Consider the following 24,601-nt stretch of genomic DNA (forward strand, 5'->3'; position numbering starts at 1 on the left):
TTCATACGAGCATACAGAAGTATTGATGACACACTGATGTAACAAGAGAGGTGATTTCCAGGAGATCATTTCTTGAAAAAAATATAGAATAGCCCTGTATCCTGTACTGATAAAGACCTGGATAAGTATTTATAGAGATTCTCATGTGCAATAGACCCTTTATTAGGCAAATAGAATTTCAATTTGAAGTGTGCCTGTAATCACTGTAAACATACTAGAGAATATACAACAAAACTGTTATCTGCTGTTGATACTTCAAATGCAGACAGATTAAGTTGTGAAAATTAAGGCATTATATAACCTGTTTGACATCAGTTTGTTATAATGTGTGCTGCTGTTTGCCATGTTGTTATTTAGGTACTGCATACTTTTCTTCCCCGTCACCACCCAGAAGCCAGATGTGCCATCTCCTCCCTTTTGCTTATATTATCTCTCAGACAAACCTTGTGTTCTCAAAATGTTATTTTTCAAATGTCAACTTCGGCCCTTTTAGGTTCATAGGTGTGTACTGGGCTAATGGCCCTGGAGCTTATATAAGCCTACCCCAGGAAGATTCCCTGGCATCATGCCACCCAAAGTTATTTCCCAGTGCCCCTGCCAAGCAAGGCCACTGAAGTGATCCCTGGGGTGAACTTCCTATTGCCCACCCACACATCAAGATCCCTCTTAAAGAGGGCCAGAGAATTGCTCTGCTTGACGTGATTGGGAAGTTTGTTCCAGAGTATGGGAAGTCTCTGGGTTAGGAACCTGTCCCTCCAGTATAGGTTCTTAAGTGTGTACTAGGCTAATGACCCTGGAACCTATATAAGCCTAGCCCATAAACGATACACTGTGAGCAGGATTCGAACCTGCGAGGGGAAACCCCACTGGATTTTGACACCTTAACCTCTCGACCATCACAGCTGTTTAATTTTAATTCCTTTCACCACCTTGAAGCATTTTGTTTCACTTTTTTTCTGGCTTCCTTCAGACCTTTCTTCACCTGGTTCAGAAAACAATAGCAATAGAGCTTTTTCTCTTTACTAACATATTGTTTTTCCTAGTGTTGAACAAAATTAATGAATGTATACATTGAGCCAGAACATGATTGCATTGTAGCACTTCTCAGCTGGATTCACTCTAGTCGCTCATCTTATAATTGGTGGGGTTTTACAAAATTACGTTCCAGCACAGCCCTCTTAGTTCATTAATAGTGTTTTTCAGTACTTAGTCATAACTTATGGGCATTCTTATCCTCCTCTCTTACTGTCAAAATGAATTTCATAACAATACTCTTGGTTAGGCTGTACAAGCCACGGTGGTGCAGCGGAAGCGTTTTTGCCTCACAGCAAGAGGTTCTCCCGTTTGATTCTCGGCTGGAGGGCCTTCTGTGTGGAGTCTGCATGTCCTCCCCGCGGTCGAGTGGCGTTCAAAAGACATGCGTAGAGCGTGCCTTCTTTGAAGGTTGGGCATCGAGCTGGCATCTCGGCACTGCAAAAATCTACTGCCAATCATCAGCGGACCGGAGTTCCGCTGTGGCGGCCCCTAACCGGGAAAAGCCGAAAGAAGAAGAACAACTCTTGGTTACGCTGTAGCCTACATTGTACCAACATAGTACAGCTTTGAAGTTGATCTCTCATCAGCCTTTTTATGGCTAGCATAGGCCTGAGTCATGTAAAGTTCTTAAACTCACTAAAGTTAGAAATGGCTTTCTCAAGTTCATAAGTGATTCCTCAAAGTTTTTGACCACCACAGTAGATGCCTGGTTTGCTTAGGTGCATCCCATGACCACACACACTGTTCCATCTGTCAGGCTTTTGTTCCCAAGACATTGAATTGCCACCTTTTTTCCCTTTCCATTTACATTGAAAACCAATGTCTCAAGCTTTTGGCCCAAGGTAATATGTCAGAATCTGCTTACCTCAAGATACAGCCACCAATTAAGGAGAAGGCTAAGAAGTCTAGGCCTGAGTCTGCTGGTGTCCAGCCTCAACTGGATGTCTCTCTCCAGGTGAGTGAGAACCTAGATGACAGCCCAGCATTACCTTCAGATGTTCTTCGTGTTTTACTGTTGCAGTCATTACATTTGGGTAATCTGCTGGCAGGTTGCCCTCAGTCAGCCTGAATAACAAAGTCTTGGGTCCTCTGTCGGTTGCTGTCTCCTCTTCCATGACGTCAGGTCATCAGGGGTATAAAACATTCAGCCAACGCTATTTTATTCAGTCTTTCTTGCCGTGCGGTGCCCGAAGCAGAAGCAGTTTGCAAGTGCCGGTTGGCCGACTCCTGAAATTTTCGCATTCGAGTTTCAGAACCAAAGTCTTCAACTAAAGCTAAGTACCCCATTGGGGAAACTTTTTCTTGCTCCTTACCAATGTCAGTAAAAGTTAATAATTGCATGACTTGTGGAAAGCAAATTACCTCATAAGGATTTTCATTTGTACTGTATTCCTTGCCTAGGCCCAGATCATAACATGCCTTGCTGTCGGTTTTGTACTAGATTTAACCAACGCACAATTTAAGCGTCAGTATATTTTTGCTTTTAAATATTTTGGATCTAGATTTAATTACCCTGAAATGTCGTCGGTTAGCAATCCGACTACCGGAGTTCACAAAAAACGCAAAGAAAAAGACAGAGACAGACCGTCGAGGTCCAAAACTGACGATGAAACTTCTCCTAAGCCAGTCACCGGTTCGCCGGTACTCAGTGAGGCACTTTCACAGACCCTGATATCCGCTAAATTTGAGTCGCAGGCCTCTACCGAGACCCATGCAGAGTCCGGTATGCCGCAAAATTCTCAAGAGTATTGAACCCACGGATGTCTCTCCCTTGGGTGGGTCCGGAGCCGCTGAGCAGGCACTGGCTTCTGAGGGTGTTTTCAGGCCTCAACATTTTTATATAAAACCGATGCCAGCCCCACAAACAAGATCAAAAACATCTTCTATGTCTAAAAAACCGATGCATGAGCCACGTGCTGAGGGCCCTATGCCTAAAAGACAGATGATCAAAATGGCTGAGGACTTAATTACCTTGATCAGGGGTTCCCAACCCCCACCTGCTAAGAGGTCTAGGAAGGCACTGATTATGAATCTTCAGATCAGACAAGGCGCTGGATAGATGGGGAAAGAAGGTTTATACATCTGCAACCTTGGCAATTGGGGCCTTAAACTGCCAGTTTCATATGATTAACTATCAACAGCATGTTATGGGCTTATTGAAACAGAAAATGATGTTGATTTCTGATTGTGTGGAAAATAAAGAATTACAGGAATTATTGCATTCAGCAGAACAGGTTGGAAAGCATACTTTACAATGTGGTTTTGATTCCTCGGAGGCCTCTTGCAGGGCCGCAGTTACTGAATCTGTGATTAGAAGGCATGCCTGGCTAAGCTTAAAGAGTAAAATCTGCCTGATCATTTTAAAGCTAAATTGTTGGATACCCCCTTGCAGCATGATACTCTGTTTGGTAATAAGGCAGAAGAGGTTTTAAAGAAAATGGAAGACAAAGCTAAATTTATGCAAACTGTAAAAGATTTCTTACAAGTGCAGCCACCCAGGTTCAGTAGGCACTGGCCTACTAAAAATTGGTCCTTTCCTGTGTCCAACAGAGCCTTTCTAGGCAAATCCAGGCGCTCAAAAGGCTCTAGATACCAATCACAGGGTTCTTACAGGTCAAAGCAATGGGGTGCTTCCACCTCCAAATCTGGAGGAAACAAAGCACAACCCTACAGTAAACAGTCTCAATGACTTCTTTTTACCTTCACCAAGCACTTATCTTTTGGCAGCCCCCTTGGGGGGAAAATTAGCACGTCATGCTCAAAATTGGCAGTTGATTACCCAGGACAAGTGGGTATTAAACATAGTATCCCAGGGGTACAGATTTCATTTTCATACTTTGCAAGTTCCAAACGGTTGGCCAGATCTGCCACAGAATCAATGGGCAGAGGCTCAGAAACAAGTTATGTGCCTCATGGATATGGGGACTATTCAACCAGTACCAGAAAAGGAAAAAGGACAAGGTTTTTATTCAAGACTTTCCTGGTACCCAGAAAAGACAATGCCTGGTGTCCAGTTCTGGACTGATCGATTTTGAACACGTTCCTGGACATTCCAAAATTCAAAATGCTGACTTTACAACAGCTACTGCCTGTGCTGGGCAGGAACGCTTGGTTAGTGACTCTAGACTTAAAAGAGGCATACCTGCATATTCCAGTAAGGGAATCGTGCAGAAGATACCTCCGCTTCAAGGCAGGTTTTCACATTACCAATTCTCTGCACTGCCTTTGGGCTTATCTGCTGCGCCCAGGGTCTTTACAATGCCTGGCACCAGTAATTGCTTTCTGCAGACAAAGAAGCATTCAAATTTATCCTTATCTGGACGACTGTCTCATTCAAGCAGAGGACAAGGACACTCTTCTTCAACATCTGGCGCTTGTAAAAAGGCTTCTAACATGCCTAGGGTACACAATAAACGAAAAGAAATCCCAACTGGTACCCTCTCAAATAATTACATTCCTGGGTGCAAGCTTGAATACAACTGCCCAGATGGCTTACCTTACGCCAGACAAACAAAGCCAACTGACAACATACTTCAAACAAATGGCAACAAAAACCCAGTTATCTGCAAGACAAATTTTGCAGGCCTTGGGGTTCATATCATCCTGCCTACAACAGGAGTTTCTTTGGTGGGCAGAGACATGTCACCAAAACAAGGGACTGTCATTCACTCTACCCCCTGCCACTCAAACCCTAACTACAGACTCAGATGCATTCAGGGCAAATTGAGACGAAAACAAATGCATCTGCGTATCAACCAGAAAGAGATGCTAGCTGTTCAGAATGCTCTGACAGCCTTCAAGGACTTAACTTCATCCAGGACAACTACTGATAAAGACAGACAACACCACAGTTATGTGGTAAATAAACAAGCAGGGACACACACATTCCTACCCCCTTTGCCGACTAGCCATGGCATTGTGGAACACAGCTTTGACTTACCAAATACATCTTCAAGCTCAATTCCTGCCAGGAAAACAAAATACTCTAGCAGACGACCTAAGCAGAAATCCTATGGACCCACACGAGTGGAAACTGGATCCACAAATCTTCATCATGTTAACACAGAAATGGGGGAACAGACATAGATATATTTGCCTCCCCTCAAAATTATGAACTGGACAAATTCTGCACAAGGACTTATCACAGACAAGCATGGAAAGTGGATGCCTTATCCTTCATTTGGAAAAACCTATCAGTCTATGCCTTTCCCCCTCTGCCCCTTCTCCTCTCCAAGGTCTTACTAAAGGTCAGACAGGAAAAACCAAAAATGTATTTATTTATTTATTTATTTTGCATTTGTTAACCGGGAAGTTCCGACTGGACCAGGTCCATTTTCAGCGGAGGCCCGGGGAGAAAAGCTCCAGCATCAAGTTATACAACTACAGTACATCCAGCATAATACACAAAACAGGTTACAGCATGTATGCTGAGCATAGTATTATAACAAGAAATTAATAAAAACACTCCGGGTAAAAGAAGATATAGAACATAGGTAAAAGACAATGTCAGTTACGGTACCTCCAGCATAATACACAAACAGGTTTTATCATATATGCTGAGCATAGTAATATAACAAGAAATTAATAAAACACTCCAGGTAAAAGAAGATGTAGAATATGAGTAAAAAGCCAATGTCAGTTATACATTGGTAAGAGAAGAAAATTTATCAAGTAAGATTCTATAGTTAAAAGTACCCTTTCAGAAAATTATCCTGATTGCTCCGGACTGGTCTTGCCAGCACTGGTACCCAATTCTATGGAATATGTCTCAACTCCCTCCTTGGTACTTGCCTGAAATACCTCATCTACTGTCTCAGCAGAACAATCAAATTCTGCACACTCAGCTCCAAACTCGAAACCTTGCAGCATGGCTGATCATTTAATTATTCAAATAACAACTCTCAGTAAATCTATGATGGATGTCATTTTGGAAGCCAGAAGGCCTAGTAGTAGAAAATCTTTTGCTGATAAATGGAAGAGATTCTGTGCTTGGAACCAAGCACAAGGAACGGACACAGCAAAGCCAAATATCCCTCAGATTTTACAATATTTGATTGAGATGCTTGACAAGGGCCTATCTTTTTCTTCAATAAAAATCCATGCCTCTGCCATCTTGGCTCATTATAACACGGAACCTCCCCTCTTTTCTCATCCCCTGCTTAAACAGTATCTTAGAGGGGCCAAATATCTAAGGCCTCCCAGAAGATCACCAGCTCCTACATGGGACCTCAATTTTGTGCTGGAAAAATTCACCCTGCCTCCTTTTGAACCAGCAGCTACTGCGGATATAAAATTCTTATATTGGAAAAAGTACAGTTTTGTACCTACCATAAATGTAGATGTCCGATAGGTATGCATCTGCAGTCATCACATATGGGTTGTCCTGCCACAGGCAGCCCTTCGGTCGGCCGGATTCCAAAGTCTGGGTCCGGCGTCGGCTGATGTCGCCCTTTCCCCGACGTCAGAGCGCCTGGGGTATAAAAGCGTCAGCCGACACCATCTTCCTCAGTGTTTCTTGCCCCAGATGCCAGGTGCCCTCCAAGGAAGGCTAAATTTGGAGAAATGCAATAAATTCCAGACATGCACAGAAATATATATATATATATATATATATATATATATATATATATATAAATATAAAACAAATACACCATAATAGATAACCCCAGCTAGCTAAGAGAGGGAAAAGTACCCAATAAATACCAAAGAGGGGAAGGAGGGAGGGTAAACCTGACTGCAGATGCATACCTATCGGACATCTACATTTATGGTAGGTACAAAACTGTACTATGTCCTTCAAGGATGCATCTGCAGTCATCACATATGGGTAGAATACCATAGCCAATCTGGGGTGGAGGATCTATGTAAAGGATGGTGTAGCTAAAATGCCCTGCAGGACTGCCGTAGCAAAGCCTGCTCTGGATCTGGAATATAAAGGTAAATTGTAATGCTTGGAAAATGTATGCACGGAGCTCCATGTAGCAGCTTCTAAAATGTCCTTGGTAGCCACCCCTCTTAAGAAGGCTGTGGAGGTGGCTGTGGCTCTGGTGGAATGAGGTCTAATGTTAGCTGGCACAGTTTTTCCATGAAAGGAATAACAAAAACGAATGCGATTCCCTATCCATTTTGAAATTGTCTGTTTGGAAATTGCTTTTCCTTGTGCACCAGCAGCATATGCTACCAACAGCTGGTCAGTCTTTCTGTAGCTTTTAGTTCTGTCCAAGTAGTAGCGCAACTGTCTGTGTATGTCCAGGGTGTGCAGAAGTTTCTCCCCTTTGTTTTGTGGATTTGGAAAGAAGGTAGGCAGGTGAATAGCTTGGTTTAGTGAGACCCTGGATACCACCTTTGGCATAAATGAAGGATTGGTTCTCAATGAGACTCTGTCCTGATGAAAAATAAGAAATGGCTGTACTGCCATGAGGGCCTGTAACTCAGATACTCTTCTTGCTGAGGTTATGGCCAGAAGGAAGGCGGTCTTCCAAGACAGGAACTGTAGATGTTCTTCGTGTTTCACTGTTGCAGTCATAACTGTAGGGTGCTCCTGCCGGCAGGCAGCCCGAGGTCGGCCAGAATCCCAAAGTCTGGGTCCGGCGTCGGCTGTATAAGCTAGTATCCTGACGTCAGTACGCCTTGGTACATAGCCCTCAGCCGACGCCATCTTCTCCAGTCTTTCTTGCCGTGCGGTGGAAAGCAGCTCAAAAGCGTTGGTTGGCGATTTTTGAACAGCATTCTTGGTTGTTGTCGGTCCGAAGTTGTTACTTCTCTTCTCAAAGCTAAGTACCCGTTGGGAATCTTTTTCTTGTTCCTCCGATGTCAGAATAAGTTAATAATTGTATAGCGTGTGGGAAACAAATACCTCATAAAGATTTCCACTCTTACTGTCTACCTTGCTTAGGCCCTGACCACGCGTTTCTTGTTGTCGGTTCTGTGCCAGGTTCAACTCTCGTACTATCAAAGCGCAGGTACGACTGGGCTTTAAATTATTTTGGCAGGCGCTTCAATTACAGAATGTCGCCGGATACTACCGGAGTTCAAAAGAAGCGCAAAGATAAAGACAGGCCTCCGAGGTCCAAACAGGACTCGTTGCAGCTGGAGCCAGCGTCCGGTTCGGCTGTCATCAGTGAGGCGCTTTTGCAGCCCCTGTCGTCCGCCGCTTCTGAACCGATGGCCGATACGGACTCCCATGGGGAGCCATCAAGGCCCACTATTTTAACTGCTGCAGGACCTTCGGACGTCGCTCCTTCAGATGGGTCCGGAACCGCTGTGCAGGTACCGGCTTCTGAGGGGGTTTTCAGGCCTACTCACATTACTATTTCAAAGGCAAAGGCAAAGACAAAGACTCCTTCTAAGTCTAAAGTTTCAGCTCAAGCTGCTTCTGAATCCACTCCCAAGACACAAAAACAATTATTGAGGATGGCTGAAGACTTGCTTACAATGATTAGGGGTTCTCACCCCCCTCCTGAGAAAAGGCCTCGACAGGATGTTACTCTGGATTCTTCTGACCAGGCCTCTGTCTCTTCTGTTTCTTCCTCTGATCAGGACTATTCCTTCCCCCCTTATGAGGATTCGGATGCTGAGGAATCTTTGCCCTCAGCCTCTCCGCCTGAGGATTTTTCTTTTGGGGAAACTTTGCATGAGATGAGGGAACATTTTCATTGGGAAGGACAGGAATATTCTGCTTCCAAAAAGAGGCTTAGGGAATTTCTTCTTCTTCCTCAGCATAGGCCTTTAGCTATCCCTCCTGTTTTGGACATTGTGGATGATGCTTTTTCTGAGGCTAATTTGAATCCTGATTCCATGCCTCCTGCTCCTTCTAAGCCTGATAGATTTTATAGGGTTCCTGACTCTCATTTATTTTTATTTAAAAATCCTTCTGCATACCCTGAAACTATTTCTCAGGGTTCTAAGGCTGCTAAGGTTGCTACTTCTAAAAATCCTATTCCCTCTGAGAAGGATTCTCGTGCTTTAGACAGGTGGGGCAAAAAGGTTTATACTTCTGCTACCCTTTCTGTAAGGGCATTAAATTGCCAGTTTCATATGTTTAAATACCAGCAATTTCTTTTGTCTGTTTTAAAGCAAAAGCTTGCTTCCGTACCTGCTTGTGCAGAGGATAAGGAACTTCAGGATGTTTTGCATGCTACTGAACAGGTTAACAAGCATAGCTTACATTGTGGTTTTGATGCCTTGGATGCTTCCTGCAGGGCTGCTGCCTCTGGTACTGTGATTAGGAGACATACCTGGCTTTGTGAACAAAGTTTGCCTGAACAGGTTAAGGCTAAGTTATTAGATGCCCCTGTTCAACATGATGTTCTTTTTGGTTCTAAGGCTGAGGAAGTTATTAAAAAGATGGAAGAAAAGGCAAAGTCCATGCAGACTGTAAAAGATTTCTTGCAGGTTCAGCCTCCTAGATTTTCCAGGAATTGGCCCTCTAAAAATTGGTCCTTTCCCACGTCTGACAGGCCTCAAAGGGGAAGATATAGACGCTCCAGAGGTCGTGGTCAAGGCCAGACCGCGTACAGATCTAGACAATGGACTGCTTCTTCACCTAGAAGGGGAGAAGACAGATCCCAATCTCAAAGAAAACAAACTCAATGACTCTCTCGGTTGGGCTTCAGGACCTCTTTACCTGGACGCCCCTCTCAGAGGAAAACTGTCTCTTTTTTACAGGAATTGGACTCATATTACCCAGGACAAATGGGTATTGGATGTGATTTTAAAAGGTTACAAGTTCCACTTTCACACTTTGCCAAGGACTCACGGTTGGCCAGATCTGCCAAAACTTCAATGGTCAGAGGCCTTAACTCAAGTGGATGCTCTTCTGGCCATGAGAGCCATAGAGCCTGTTCCACTCTTGGAAATGGGAAAAGGATTTTATTCAAGGCTGTTTCTGGTTCCTAGAAAGCAAAACTCTTGGAGACCTATTCTGGACCTTTCTGTGTTAAACACCTTTTTGGAAATTCCAAAGTTCAAGATGCTCACTCTGCAACAGTTACTTCCAATGCTCTCTCAGGACGCCTGGATGGTGACATTGGACTTAAAGGAAGCCTATTTGCATATCCCTATCAGACAAGAACACAGAAAATTCCTCAGGTTCAAGGCAGGTTCGAGGCACTTTCAATTCTCTGTTCTGCCCTTTGGTTTATCTACTGCGCCCAGAGTTTTCACCAAGTGCCTGGCACCAGTAGTGGCTTACTGCAGACTTCAGGGGATTCAGATTTACCCCTATCTGGACGACTGCCTTATTCAGGCAGACAGCAAAGATCTTCTGCTTCAACACCTAGACTTCGTTCAACGTCTTCTCCTCTTACTGGGATTCTCAGTGAACATAAAAAAGTCACATTTGATCCCTTCTCAACAAATGGTATTCTTGGGAGCCCTCTTAAACACAACCTTACAAAGGGCCTACCTCACTCCAGAAAAACAAACTCAGCTGGCTTCTACTTTCAACACCTTGGCAACTCTATCTCAGCTCACTGCAAGGAAATTCCTGCAGGCTCTGGGCTACATGGCTTCCTGCATTCTGTTGATTCCAAACGCAAGGCTTCACATGAGAAAGCTTCAATGGTATCTGAAAAGTGTATGGTCACAGCATTATCACGATCTGGATATTCTGATTCCTCTGATCCCCTGCCTCCAGAAGGAGTTCCTCTGGTGGTCCAGGGCATGCATTTTGAACGAAGGAAAACCTTTTCATCTCCCTCAACCTACTCAAATCCTAACCACGGATGCCTCGGATTATGCTTGGGGAGCACATTTTCTAGACAATTGCCAGCAAGGAACCTGGACAAAGGACCATCTTCACTGGCACATCAATCTGAAGGAGATGTTGGCAGTTCAAAATGCCCTTTTGGCTTTCAAGCACCTTTTACTACCAGGGCCTCTGCTAATTCGCACAGACAGCACCACGGTCATGTGGTACATCAACAAGCAGGGGGGATCTCATTCTTACCCCCTTTGCAGACTGGCTATGAGTTTATGGGACACAGCTCTAAATTTGAATCTGCATCTCCAGGCTCAATTCATTCCAGGAAAACAAAGTCTTTTAGCAGACAGCCTGAGCAGAAACATTTCAGATCCTCACGAATGGATGCTAGACACCAACTTGCTCAAAAGGATTACTGCAGTTTGGGGATGTCCCCAGATAGATCTGTTTGCATCCCATCTCAATCATCAGCTGCCTCGCTTTTGCACCAGGTCCTTCCACAAAACAGCATGGAGAGTGGATGCCCTGTCTTTCAGTTGGAGAAGTCTGTCTGCATATGCCTTCCCTCCTCTTCCTCTACTGCCTCGGGTACTACTGAAGATAAAGCAGGACAAGCCCAAGTTCCTCATCTTGATTGCTCCAAATTGGCCTCGACAGTTTTGGTATCCGACTCTAAAGCTCCTGTTCTCAGGGCCTTCTTGGATTCTTCCACTGAACCCTTCACTTCTGTCCCAGCATCAGGGTCAGTTACTACATTCCAACCTCAAGACCCTTTGCTTGGCAGCTTGGCTCTTCAAAGGAATTTGATTGCCTCTAGTCTTCCCAAACAAGTTTTGGATGTTCTTTTGGAAGCTAGACGGCCTAGCACTAGGAAGTCTTATGCCTCTAAATGGAAGAGGTTTTCTATTTGGATGCAGGACCGAGGTTCTGATCCTCAGGTTCCTGATCTCTCCTCTAGTTTGCTTTACCTTTCGGAGCTTTTATCTAAGGGACTTTCATTTTCTTCCATTAAGATTCATGCTTCTGCTATCTCTACGCATTTCAGTTCTGATCCTCCTGTTTTTTCACATCCTTTGGTGAAGCAGTTCTTGAGGGGGGCTAAGAATTTGCGGCCTCCAAGGACCCCTCCGGTCCCTGCCTGGGATCTTAATTATGTTTTAGAAAAACTTACTTTGCCTCCTTTTGAGCCTGCTGCATCTTCAGATATTAAGTTTCTATCTTGGAAGACTGTTCTTTTGTTAGCTTTGACCTCTACCAGAAGGGTCTCAGAGTTGCAAGCTCTTATGGCTGTGGAACCTTACCTTATTTTCCATCAGGACAGAGTATCCTTGAGGACCAATCCTACTTTCATGCCTAAGGTGATTTGAAAGTGGCCTTGAATCAGACAATTCACCTTCCTACTTTCTTTCCAAATCCTCAAAATAAAGGGGAAAGGATTTTGCATTCATTGGATGTGCACAGACGGTTAAGATTTTACTTGGACAAGACTAAGGATTTCAGAAAGTCTAACCAACTGTTTGTTTCCTTTGCCTCCAGTTCACTTGGAAAACCTATTTCTAAACAAACCATTTCCAAATGGATTGCTTATGGGATCAGATTTTGTTACACTCATCATGGTAAACAGTTTCCTGGAACCATTAGAAGTCATTCTACTAGAGCAGCTGCTACTTCTACAGCTTTTCTCAGAGGAGTACCTACCAAGGATATCTTGGAAGCTGCCACTTGGAGTTCAGTGCATACTTTTTCCAAGCACTACAATCTCCCTTTGTTTTCTAAGTCTAGGGCAGGCTTTGCCTCTGCTGTCTTGCAGGGTATTCTTGCCTCCCCTTCTTCTATCTAAAGCCACCTCCCTCTCTACACTGCTTTGGGATTCCACCCTACAGTTATGACTGCAACAGTGAAACACGAAGAACATAGTACAGTTGTGTACACCTACCATAAATGTAGATGTTCGAGTGTCTTCACTGTTGCAGTCGGGGTTTCCCTCCCTCCTATCCCCTCTTCTTCTCTCTTTTGTGGTGTATTTGTGTTTCCTTGTTGGATTCATTTTTGATTTATTGGGGTATTCTGACATCTAGGGCAAGAAAGGCTGGAGAAGATGGCGTCGGCTGAGGGCTATGTACCAAGGCGTACTGACGTCAGGATACTAGCTTATACAGCCGACGCCGGACCCAGACTTTGGGATTCTGGCCGACCTCGGGCTGCCTGCCGGCAGGAGCACCCTACAGTTATGACTGCAACAGTGAAGACACTCGAAAATCTACATTTATGGTAGGTGTACACAACTGTACTTTCTGCAGGTGCTGCTGGTTCAAAGGAAGGTAGAGTTAGCTTTTACCAACACGAAGTTAAGGTCCCAAGTAGGCACTGGAGGTTTCCTTGGAGGATTGATGTTTTTAATTCCTCTTAGAAACTGTCTTAGGAGAGGATGAGAAAAGACAGGTGGATCAGTATTGTACTCTGCTGAAATTGCTGAAGCATGAATTTTAATGGAAGAGTAAGACAGGCCATTGCGGAGCATTTCTGCCAAGTATTCCAGGATATGTGCCATGTTCATCACTGTCGCATCTAGGCCCTTTGTGGTGCTCCAAGTGTGAAATCTTTTCCATTTTGCTGAATATGCCTTTCTTGTGGAAGGCCGGCGAGCTTCCATGATGATATCCTTCACTCTCTTGGATAGCTTATCCTGAGGAGGACTCAAGGTATTTTCCAGGCTGTTAGTTGCAAGGTTTTCAGGTTGGAATGCAGAGTTTTGTAATTGTGCTGTGTCAGGAGTAGTGGCCATTGAGGAAGAGGCCATGGTTTCGTGCGTGACATGCTCTTTAACAGTGGGTACCAGTGCTGTCTTGGCCAGTCCGGAGCGGTCAGAATCACTTTTGGCTGCTCTGTCCTGATCTTCAGTAAGACCTTGGTCATTAATGGAAGAGGTGGAAATGCATACATTGTTAGAGTTCTCCAGCTGAAAGATAGGGCGTCCACATTCCATGCTTGTGGGTGGTATGTCCTTGAGCAGAATTTCTTCAGCTGATGATTGTGGAGGGAGGCAAAAAGATCTATGTCTGGCCTTCCCCATGATTGTGTTATCTGTAGGAAGATGTCTGGGTGCAGCATCCATTCATGTGCATCCATTATATTTCTGCTTAAGCTGTCCGCCAGTATATTGTCTTTTCCTGGCACAAACTGTGATTGCAGCTCTATATTGAGTTTCAAGGAAAGTTCCCATATATTGTTTATGTACCACATAACTGTGGTGTTGTCTGTCCTTATTAGCAGGTGGCCTTGATGCAGAAAGAGTTTGAAGGCCTCGATTGCATGTATCACTGCCAGCATTTCCTTTTGGTTTATGTGCATGCGTAGCTCCTTTTGTGACCATAGTCCTTGAATACATCTGCCCTCCATGTGTGCTCCCCAACCATGGTCTGAAGCGTCCGTTGTAATGGTTTGGCTGGCTATTGGCTTGCTGAAGGGCAGACCCCTGTTTGACTGGCTTGATTGAACTCACCACAGAAATTCCTTTTGGAGGCATGGAATGAGTGGGATCAAAGTTTCTAAGCTGTGACTGTGCTGAGTCCATAAACTCCTTGGGTACCGTTGTAGTTTCCTCATATGCAGCCTTGCTTGTGGAATCAGAAGAATGCAAGATGCCATGTAACCCAGGGCCTGCAGGATTTTCCTTGCAGTCAGCTGAGTTTGTCTTGTCAGATTCTTGAAGTAATCCGGTAGTTGTCTTTGTTTTTCTTCTGTGAGAAAAGCCATTTGGGTGGTTGTGTCTAGATCCGCACCCAGAAAAGTTATTCTTTGGGATGGAACAAGTCTTGATTTGTAAATGTTGACTGTATATCCCAAGGCCTGCAGTACGTGGATGGCATAATTCAAATCCTTTACCAAGGTTTGTTGGCTGTCCGCTTGTATAAGGCAGTCGTCCAGATATGGGTATATTTGAATCCCCTGAAGTCTGCAGTGTGCAATTACTGATGCCAGGCATTTCGTGAATACTCTGGGGCGCAGTAGATAAGCCAAAGGGCAATGCTGAGAATTGATAATGCTCTGAACCTGCAAGAAATCTGAGGTGTCTTCTGCAACTTTGTCTGATAGGGACATGCAGGTATGCCTCCTTGAGGTCTAGAGTCACCAGCCAAGACCCCTTGCCCAGCATGGGAAGGAGTTGCTGTAGAGTCAGCATTTTGAATTTTGGCACAATGAGATAAGTATTCAGTGCGGACAAGTCGAGAATAGGCCTCCATTGATTTTCTTTTCTTGGAACAAGGAAAAGTCTGGAATAAAATCCTTGGCCTTGTTCTGAAAGAGGAACCTTTTCTATAGCTTTCATTTGCATTAAGTTGGAGATTTGTTTCAAAGCCTCTGCCCTTTGATTTGGTGGCAGGTCTGGCATGCCTTTTCTTTTGGCAATGTGTGAAAATGGAACCTGTATCCTTTGTCTATTATTTGCAGTGTCCATTTGTCTCTTGTAATACTGTGCCAATTTTCTGAGAATAAAGAAAGCTTTCCGCCCAAAGGTGCTTCTAATTGAGCCCTGGTTGGCAGAGTCAAAGCAAAGTCATTGAGTCTGTCCTTGTGCAGCAGTTGTAGGTCCTGCACTACCTCTCTGGTTGGGAGGCTGCCATTGTCGTCCTCTGTAGGAGCCTCTAGCTTGCCCTCTACCTCTGGCACGCCTGTTCTTGCCTCTCTGAAATCTATCTGTGTCCAAAGGACCAATTCTTGGTAGGCCAATTTCTGCTGAATCTTGGTGGTTGGACTTGTAGAAAATCTTTGACTGTTTGTACAGATTTTGCCTTTTCCTCAAATTTCTTTAAGACCTCCTGAGCAGTGGAGCCAAATAACTTTTGCTTTTCCAGTGGAGCATCAAGAAGCTTAGCTTTAACATGGTCTGGCAGAGATTGTTCCTTCAGCCAAGCATGCCTACGTATGACTGCACCTGTCATAGCTGACCTACATGAAGCTTCCAATGCATCATACCCACACTGTAAGAAATGGTTGCTAACCTGCTGGGAGTTATGTACCAGATCCTGAAGTGATTTGCGATCTAGGGGTTCAGGTGAAGACAGTTTCTTATGCAATTCATCTAACAAATACTCTTGGTACTGTATCATATGAAATTGACAATTTAAAGCCCTCATAGAAAGAGTGGCAGAAGTATACACTTATTTACCCCATCTCTCTAAAGCCCTGGACTCCCTTTCAGAGGGGAGTGGATTTTTAGTAGTGGCAGCTGCAACCCCTTTAGGGCCCTGGGAAATAGTTTCTGGATCAGCAGAGTGGGCCTTGTAAAGAAAAAGATGTGAGTCCGGGACCCTGTAGTACCTATCGGGTTTGACAGGGGCCGGAGGAAGAGTATCAGGGGTTATGCTAGACTCAGAGTACACATCATCAATGACATTCAAAACAGGAGGAATAGCCAAAGGTCTATGCTGAGGTAAATGCAGAAAAGTTCTTAATCTTTTCCTGGAATCAGAGAATTCCTGGCCCTGCCATTTAAAATGTTCTCTCATAGTGTGAAGGGTCTCCCCGAAGGATAGTTCTTCAGGAGGGGAGGCCGAGGGGATTGATTCCTCTGCATCAGAATCCTCGTAGGCTGAAAAAGCCTCCTCCTGGTAGTCCGAGAGAGCAGAGCCATCAGAGGCCTCCTCTGAGGAGTGGGGATCAGAGGGCTCAACCCTGGGCCTTTTGTCTAGAGGGGGTTGAGAGCCCCTGTCCGGATGGGGTTGAGAGCCCCTAATTAGGGAAATAAGGTCCTCTGCTAAAGTTAGAATCTGTGAACTTGTAGAGGGTCCCTGAGGAATAACCCTGGGAGGCATAGCTTTTGTATGTTTAGCAGCTTTAGCCCTGGTGAAAGCCTTAATGGACATGGATGCAGGAGGCCTAGCTGCACCACGTGCTGGTGTAGTTTTGTCTAGAGGAATGGTGTCGGAAGTTTCCAAGACACCAGTTTCTGAAGGAAATTCAATAACCGACTCAGCAGGGGCCTCCGGGGCCGAGGTTGTCGGTTGAGCGGTTTTGGGGCTCGGAAGTACCAAGGACTCTGTTTCAGCCGAGACCGAGACACTCGTGGTAGGCCTGGCCGTGGTTTCAGCCGTAACCGCGGCCCGCGTGTGTCGGTCCTTGTCCTTCCGTTTCTTTGTTAAATGTGAAGTCGGAGTCTCCGACGGCATATTGTATGAAAAACTAGCCCCAAAAAACTCCTCTGCAAACTCCGCCCGACGTCTAAGAGTGTGTCGGTTGAAGGAAGCACAGGCTGAGCAGGCCGAGACGTCGTGGTCTGGGCCTAGGCAGGGGAGGCAGTAAGAGTGGAAATCCTTATGAGGTATTTGTTTCCCACAAGTTAAGCAATTATTAACTTTATCTGACATCGGCTGAGGCAAGAAAGAGTCCCCAACGGGGTACTTAGCTTTTGAAGTCTTCGGTAGCTGAATTACAGGAGCTGGCCGACCGGCACTTGCGAACTGCTTCTGCTTCGGGCACCACGCGGCAAGAAAGACTGAGGAAGATGACATCGGCTGACGCTTTTATACCCCAGGCGCTCTGACGTCGGGGAAAGGGCGACATCAGCCGACGCCGGAACCAGACTTTGGAATCCGGCCGACCGAAGGGCTGCCTGAGGCAGGACAACCCATATGTGATGACTGCAGATGCATCCTTGAAGGACATCAGCTTTCCTCTTGGCAATCACTTCAGCAAGAAGGGTTTCAGAACTACAGGCTGTCATAGCTGTGGAGCGTTTTATTACATTTTACCTGGACAATCCTTCCTTTATGCCTAAGGTGGTATCCAGTGTTTCCCTTAACCAAACAATTCACCTGCCAACTTTTTACCCAAATCCACAGAACAAGGCGGAGCGGATTCTGCATTCATTAGACGTACACAGACAACTAAGATTCTACTTAAACAGGACCAAATTTCTAAGAAAGTATGAGCAACTACTGGTGGCATTTGCTGCAAGATCAGAGGGGGAAGGCTTTATCAAAGCAGACTATTTCTAAGTGGATAAGCCACTGCATTTGTTTCTGCTACTTGCACCATGGTAAACCTGTGCCCAAGGGGATCAGGTCACATTCCACCAGGGCTGCCTCTACCTCAGCAGCTTTTCTTAGAGGAGTTCCAGCCAAAGACATTCTAGAAGCTGCTACTTGGAGCTCTGTTCATACCTTCACAAAGCATAATTTGCCTCTCTTCTCCAAATCCAGGGAAGGCTTTGCCACTGCAGTTCTGCAGGGCCTTATAGCCGCTCCTAATGCTATTTAGTTCCATCCTCCCATCCATAGCTTTGGGATTCTACCAAAATGTAATGACTGCAACAGTAAAACACGAAGAACATAGTACATTTGTGTACACTTACCATAAATGTGATGTTCGAGTGTATTCACTGTTGCAGTCTGGGTTATCCGCCCGCCATCCCCCTTTTCTATAACTTCTCTTTCCTTCACTATATTCTAAAGCCTTTGTGGTGTATTTGCTTTTAGATGAAGGTAAAGTTTATGTTGCTAAAAGTGCTTTTATATATATTGCTGTTTATTTTATATATATATATATATATATATATATATATATATATATATATATATATATATATAGATATATAGATATATATACATATATATTTTTCTGCTCCCCATTTGGGGGGCACCTGACATCTCGGGCAAGAAAAACTGAAGAAAATGGCATCGGCTGCATACCCCGACCACCTGACATCATGGAAGAGGAGACAGCAAGCGATGTAGGACTTAAGACTTTGTTACTGAGGGCAACCTGCCAGCAGATACCCAAATGCAATGACTGCAACAGTGAATACACTCGAACATCTACATGTATGGTAAGTGTACACAACTGTACTTTTCCTCTTCCATGACCTCAGAGGCTGGTATGGAACCTGTTTCTTGGAGACCTCACAAGTGTTGTGGACATTGAGGGGGGAACCACAGCTGACCATTTCCAAGGGGCCTAAGGGGATTCCTCAAATCCTTGTATGATAAGAGCAGCTGGGTACCTTGATTTGAATCTAGCCAAGAGTCCGAACCTCTGCTTTTTGTCAAAGTGGATGCCCCTATGAAGAAAAGGCAAAAAACTAAATATGTGGTGTCTACTCCAAGAGGTCCACAAAAAGATGGCAGGACTTTATTCAAGTCTTGTTCAGTGCCTTGATGGCATTGAACTATCCCTGTAGGTGTTTCAGTTCCTGCTTCTCCTCTACCCCAAGAGTACTAGGGACCCAGAGTCTTCAGATGGCGATTCTGAGGCTGACTCCTTGGCCTTTTTCCTCCCAGTTACCTTCTCCTTTAGATTATGAGTCTGAAGAGGAGGAGGATTCTCCTTTGGTGGAGCTTTCCTTTGGTGACATAGTCCTGCATATGATGGAGCATTTCAGATGGAATTGCTCCCAATTTTTGGATGTCCAGAAGTGGTATTATAAACTGTTACATGTGGACTCTCCTAAATCTTCCGTTGTCTCTACTCTGTTGGCTACTCTTCTAGATACATTTTCTGCTTCTTCCCTGACACCAGATTCTCATCTTCTAGCTCCTAAGAAACCTGATAGGTTCTATAAGGTGCCAGATGCCTGCAATTTCCTGTATAGATGCCCTCCCTCTAATTCTGCAGTGATTTCTGTTTCCACTGATGAGCCTTCTACATTGTTGTCATTTTCCAAGCTCCTTCCTTCGGATAAGGACAATAGAGCCGTGGAGAAGATTGGTAAAAAAGGCATACACTTCTGCTGCCTTAGCCTTCATGACCATCAATTACCAGAGTCATATGACAAGGTGCATACTCTCTGTTCTTTCCCTGCCTAAGGAGCTTGTTTCTGATATGCCTGACTCTGAGGGAAAAGTCTCAGCTTTCTCCTTGCTCATTTCCACTTCTCAGCTTGCCTGTCACTATCAAATGGAGTTATGATGCAGCAGATGCATCATCTAGGGCTGCTGCCTCTGGCTCTGTGATGAGGTGCTACTCCTGGCCTTCAGGCCTTTCCAGATATCAAAAAACTTCTGGATGCTCCCCTGGATAACCAGAATTTGTTTGGTACTATTTTGGCTGACCTTTTCAAGACCTTACAGGTTCAAGGTAAGGTCATAAAAGATTTGAAGTAGATCTTTGTCTCCCCCATGACCAAGTTTCAGAGTGACTACCCTAGTAAGACTGCTTTTTTTCATAGGCTGCTTAGATATTATTCCAAAGTTGCTCCTAGGTCGGTTTTTCTCTGACAAGCCTACTTAGATGCTCAGGCCCAGAATTTGTCCTTTCCTTACAAATCTACAGCAATCTGACAGTCTGCCCTCCCTTCCTGTCAGCCAGGTTCCTTTGTCCCTCCAGGCTTTCTTTTCATCTCCCAGTTTGGCAACTGATCACTACAGACACCTGGGCTCTTTCCATCCTCCTGCAGGGTTACTTTATGACCTGGAAGACCCCCCGCCCCCTTTTATGAAATTCCTCAACTCCCAACAGAACAGCCTCTTCATTTTCCAGGTCCATTGTAGAGTCTGCTGGACCAGGGTACCATTCATCCGGTTCCACAGACAGAGAAGGGCTTGAGGTTTTATTCCAGGATGTTTCTAGTCCCCAGGAAAGAAGGATCTTGGAGATCTTTCCTGTCTGAACACCTTTCTCATAGTGGCTTGCTTTTGAATGTTCTCTCTTCAGTGTCTTGTTTCCTCTGTTGCTCTCCCAAGCCTTTGTTGTTTCCTTGGATCTGAAGCACACTTCACATTTCTGTCCACCCTCTGTTCAGAAGATGTTTGTGTTTCTCTGTTTCTTCCTCTTATTTTCAGTTCTCTTCTTTGCCCTTTGGGTTTTCCACAGCACAAAGGGTGTTCACCAATTGCCTAGCTTTTTAGTCGTTTTTTGCAGGCTTCCGGGCATTCAGATATTTCCTTATATGGACAACCTCTTGCTGCAAGCTCCATCCCATTCCAAGCTGGAGCTTCATTTTACCAACTTTCTGTTGCACAGCCTGGGGTTCACTTCAACCTTCAGAAGACAATGTTGACTGCATCTCAGGATCACATATTCCTAGGCTGCAGGTTCCAGACTTTTTCATTGCTGGCATCTCTTCTTGCCTCCCAAGGTTTTGTCCCTCACAAATTATTTTATGTCCCTGGTTCCCTTGTCCTCTGTTCCAGGCATGAAGTTTCTCAGAGCTCTGGGGTTTGCGGCTTCCACTATTCCCATGATTACCTGGGCCATGCTTCATATGAGGAAGTTTCAGTGGTATCTAAAATCACTGTGGCTAAAACAACACCTCCATCCATTTGACCATCTTATTCCTCTACTCCCTTGTCTCAAACTGGAAATTCATTGATGGGTTTGGCAACTATCTCTCAATCCAGGTGTTCCATTCCATCTTTGTCAGACATCTTAGGAACTCTTCGCAGATGCATCAGATGTAGTTTGGGGAGCTGCTTCAGGCCCTGCTGAAAGTGTAGGGCCTTTTGTCCTCTCAGCAGAGGGTAGATCACATCAGCATCAAGGAAATGCAGGCTCTCATTCTGGCCCTTTAAGCTTTCCATGCACTCTGAGTCCCGGGACCCTTGAAGGTTTTTATAGACAACACCATATACATCGACAAACAAAGGGGCATGAAGTCTTACTTTCTTTGCAGGTTAGCCCTTCAAGCATGAGAAATAGCCATCAATCTGCATGTCATCCTACTGGCAGTTTATATATCTTCAGAGCGCATTATTGTGGCAGTCATTCTCAAACTGTAACAAAATGGAATTTTGAAGAAATGTATGAGAATATTTGGTGTGGAAGTTGCAGGAACTTAGAATTTACATTTTATTCCTGAATGTACAGTAACTAGGGTTGATTTGATTTATAGTATATGTCAATGGAGAATGTATTTGCCTGAAAGCTTTGAAGACCGATCCAGTAAATAAAATCATGTACCAGTAAAAACTAAAGTAATTATAAAAAAAATGAGAGACTGCTGATTTTCTGTATATGTGTTAAATAAAAATTCTGTAAATTCCTCTCTTTTTGATATTGTTTAAAATTATTAGGGAAAAAAAAGAAGTGATTTCAGAAGGATAGCTATTGAGTAGGCTAAAACAGTAAAGAGGTTTAAAACATAATAGAAATGAGATAGATAACATCAGCAAGGAGTAACAGGAATTATTCAGTGGAGTTAATAAAGGATATAATATTGAAAAATAAGGGGAATTGCACAGAATGTTGATGAGGAGCCAAAGTATTTGGATAATATGATTGAGTTCAGAAAGGATGATGTTTAGCAATTTTTCTGATAACAAATCTAGAACATGAAAACATTTAGCACAATGACTTTCATAACAGAAAGGAGAAGGAGTTGTAGTAAAAATTTAGGGACCCACTGACAAGAAAAATAACCACAGATATCCTATAGAGTACTGGAGATATTTTGAAAAATGATATGAACATTTGTTTAACATAGAAGAATTGGGGAACCAAGAAAAGGCGCAAACAGAAATATGTATAGAAGACTTAAGTGTATCAAGGTAAGAGTAAGATGAGACTCAGTATTTAATAGCCAAGATAGGAAGAAATGAGGTAAATTGTGATGCGTGTCATTTAACAGGGAAGACTCTAGGGACAGAAAGTATTCTTGTGAAGATCTGGATGCTAGGAGAGAAAAAGTGAAAAAGGTTAATGTGTTTAACAGTATTTTTTAAAAACGGGGTGGATATTAGCATCTTGGAAGAAAGTTCTTGTGGCTGTATTATGCAGAGTTGGTAAAGATTCTTCAGATGTCTTAATATAGATCTATTTCGATGTTAAATAGTCATTGTAAAGTCTTCATATCAGTACAAAATAAGAGGATAGCAAAGGTGTTACCAAAACTGCTAGATATGGGCCAGTATGGTTTTGTGGCAGGGAAAGAAACATTTGACTATAGTAAACACAACAGCAGTAATTCAGAAGAAGGAGAGAAACAAAGAAAAGAAAACAATGGCTCCCCACTGAAATTTTGAGGCTCAAATTTCCAGCTCCTTAGAGGCAAAAAAAATTACCAAAATGCAAGAGAAGAGGAAATAGTAAACATTGCCCTTCTCCCTTAAACCTCTTTTCTTTCTGCAGGGGGCTGGCCTTCTTGCCCCCACACCCTCTTAAGTTTTATATATGATGTCCTTCAAGGATGCATCTGCAGTCCTTACAAATGGGTTGTCCTGTCGTCAGGCAGCCCTTCGGTCGGCCGGATTCCAAAGTCTGGGTCTGGCCTCGGCTGGTGTCGCACTTCACCCGATGTCATAGCTGCAGTTCTTCGGGTATAAAGGCATCAGCCGATGCCATTTTCCTCAGTCTTTCTTGCCGCGTGGCGCCCGAAGCAGAAGCTGTTCGCAAGTGCCGGTCGGTCAGAATCAGAGATTACTACTACAAGTACCGAAGACTTCTAAAAAGCTAAGTACCCCGTTGGGGACTCTTTCTTGCCTCAGCCGATGTCAGAAAAAGTGAATAACTGTTTAACTTGTGGGAAACAAATACCTCATAAAGATTTCCACTCTTACTGCTTACCTTGCTTAGGCCCAGACCACGACGTAGCAGCTTGTCTAGCCTGTGCTTCTTTCAACCGACGGACGCTTAGACGTCGGTCGGAATTTGCTGAAGAGTTTTTCGGCTCCGCTTTTGCTTACATTATGCCATCGGATGCTCCGACTGCGCAAATTTCTAAAAAACGCAAGGAAAAGGACCGACACTCGCGGTCCGCTGTTTCGGCCGAAACCGCGGTTAAGCCTACCGCGAGTGTCTCGGTTTCGGCTGAAACCGAGTCCACGGTTCTTCCTTCGGCCGAAAGCTTGCCACTTACCGAGGCCTCTTCCAGCTTGGCTGAAACTGCTACTGAAATCCCACCTGCTCTTACAGGTTCACAGGATTTATCTGATACTATCCCTTTGGATATTTCTACCCCTGCACGTGGAGCTGCTAGGCCTCCTGCATCCATGTCGATTAAGGCCTTTGCCAGGGCTAAAGCAGCAAAAACTACCAAAACTGTGCCTGCTAAGCCCCCTTCTCACAGGAATAGTTGTAGTTCACAAATGCATAGTCTAGCAGAGGATCTCATTTCTTTGATCCGGGGATCCCAACCACATCCAGACAGGGCCTCTCACCCACCTCCAGAGAAGAGGACTAGAGTAGAGCCCCCTGAGCCAGTTTCTTCAGATGGCTCCTCTGATGAATCAGATAATTCAAACCCTCCAGAGGCCCCTTTTTCTCCTTATGAGGACTCTGATGCAGAAGAGTCCATCCCTTCTGCCTCTCCGCCTGAGGAATTTTCTTTTGGGGAAACCTTGCATGCTATGAGGGAACAATTTCAATGGCAGGGCCAGGATTTTTCAGACTCTAGAAAAAGGCTTAGAAACTTTTTACATTTGCCACAGCATAGGCCTTTAGCCATTCCTCCAGTACTTACTGTTGTGGATGATGCTTTTAATGATGCTTGTACTGCTCCTGATTCTCTTCCTCCGGCCCCTGCTAAGCCTGATAGGTACTACAGGGTTCCGGACACCCATTATCATTTGTATAAGGCCCCTTTTGCAGATCCCGAAACTATCTCCCAAGGACCCAAGGCTGTAGCAGCTACCTCTACCAAAAGCCCTCCCTCTGAAAGGGAATCTAGGTCCTTAGAGAGATGGGGTAAAAAAGTTTACACTTCTGCTACTCTTTCAGCTAGGGCCTTGAACTGTCAGTTCCACATGATTCAGTATCAGGAATTTATGTTAGACCAGTTAACTAAAAAACTGTCCTCGGATGAACCATTAGACAAAAAAATCTGTACAGGAAATGGTCCATAACATTCAGCAGGTCAGTAATCATTCCTTAAAATGCGGCTATGATGCACTGGAGGCCTCCTTTAGATCAGCCATGACTGGCACAGTGATC

At 44.4% G+C, this 24,601-nt stretch overlaps 1 protein-coding gene across 1 annotated transcript in view; it reads left to right on the top strand.

Moving 5' to 3' along the window:
* CRTC3 (CREB regulated transcription coactivator 3) overlaps window positions 1-24,601 on the top strand; it is a 1,604,530-nt gene that overhangs the window by 365,776 nt on the left and 1,214,153 nt on the right. The gene's annotated exons all lie outside the window — the stretch shown is intronic.

Source organism: Protopterus annectens, chromosome 2.part1 (genome assembly GCF_019279795.1).
Source record: "Protopterus annectens isolate FY-2018-M chromosome 2.part1, PAN1.0, whole genome shotgun sequence".
NCBI classification, from domain to species: Eukaryota; Metazoa; Chordata; order Ceratodontiformes; family Protopteridae; genus Protopterus; species Protopterus annectens.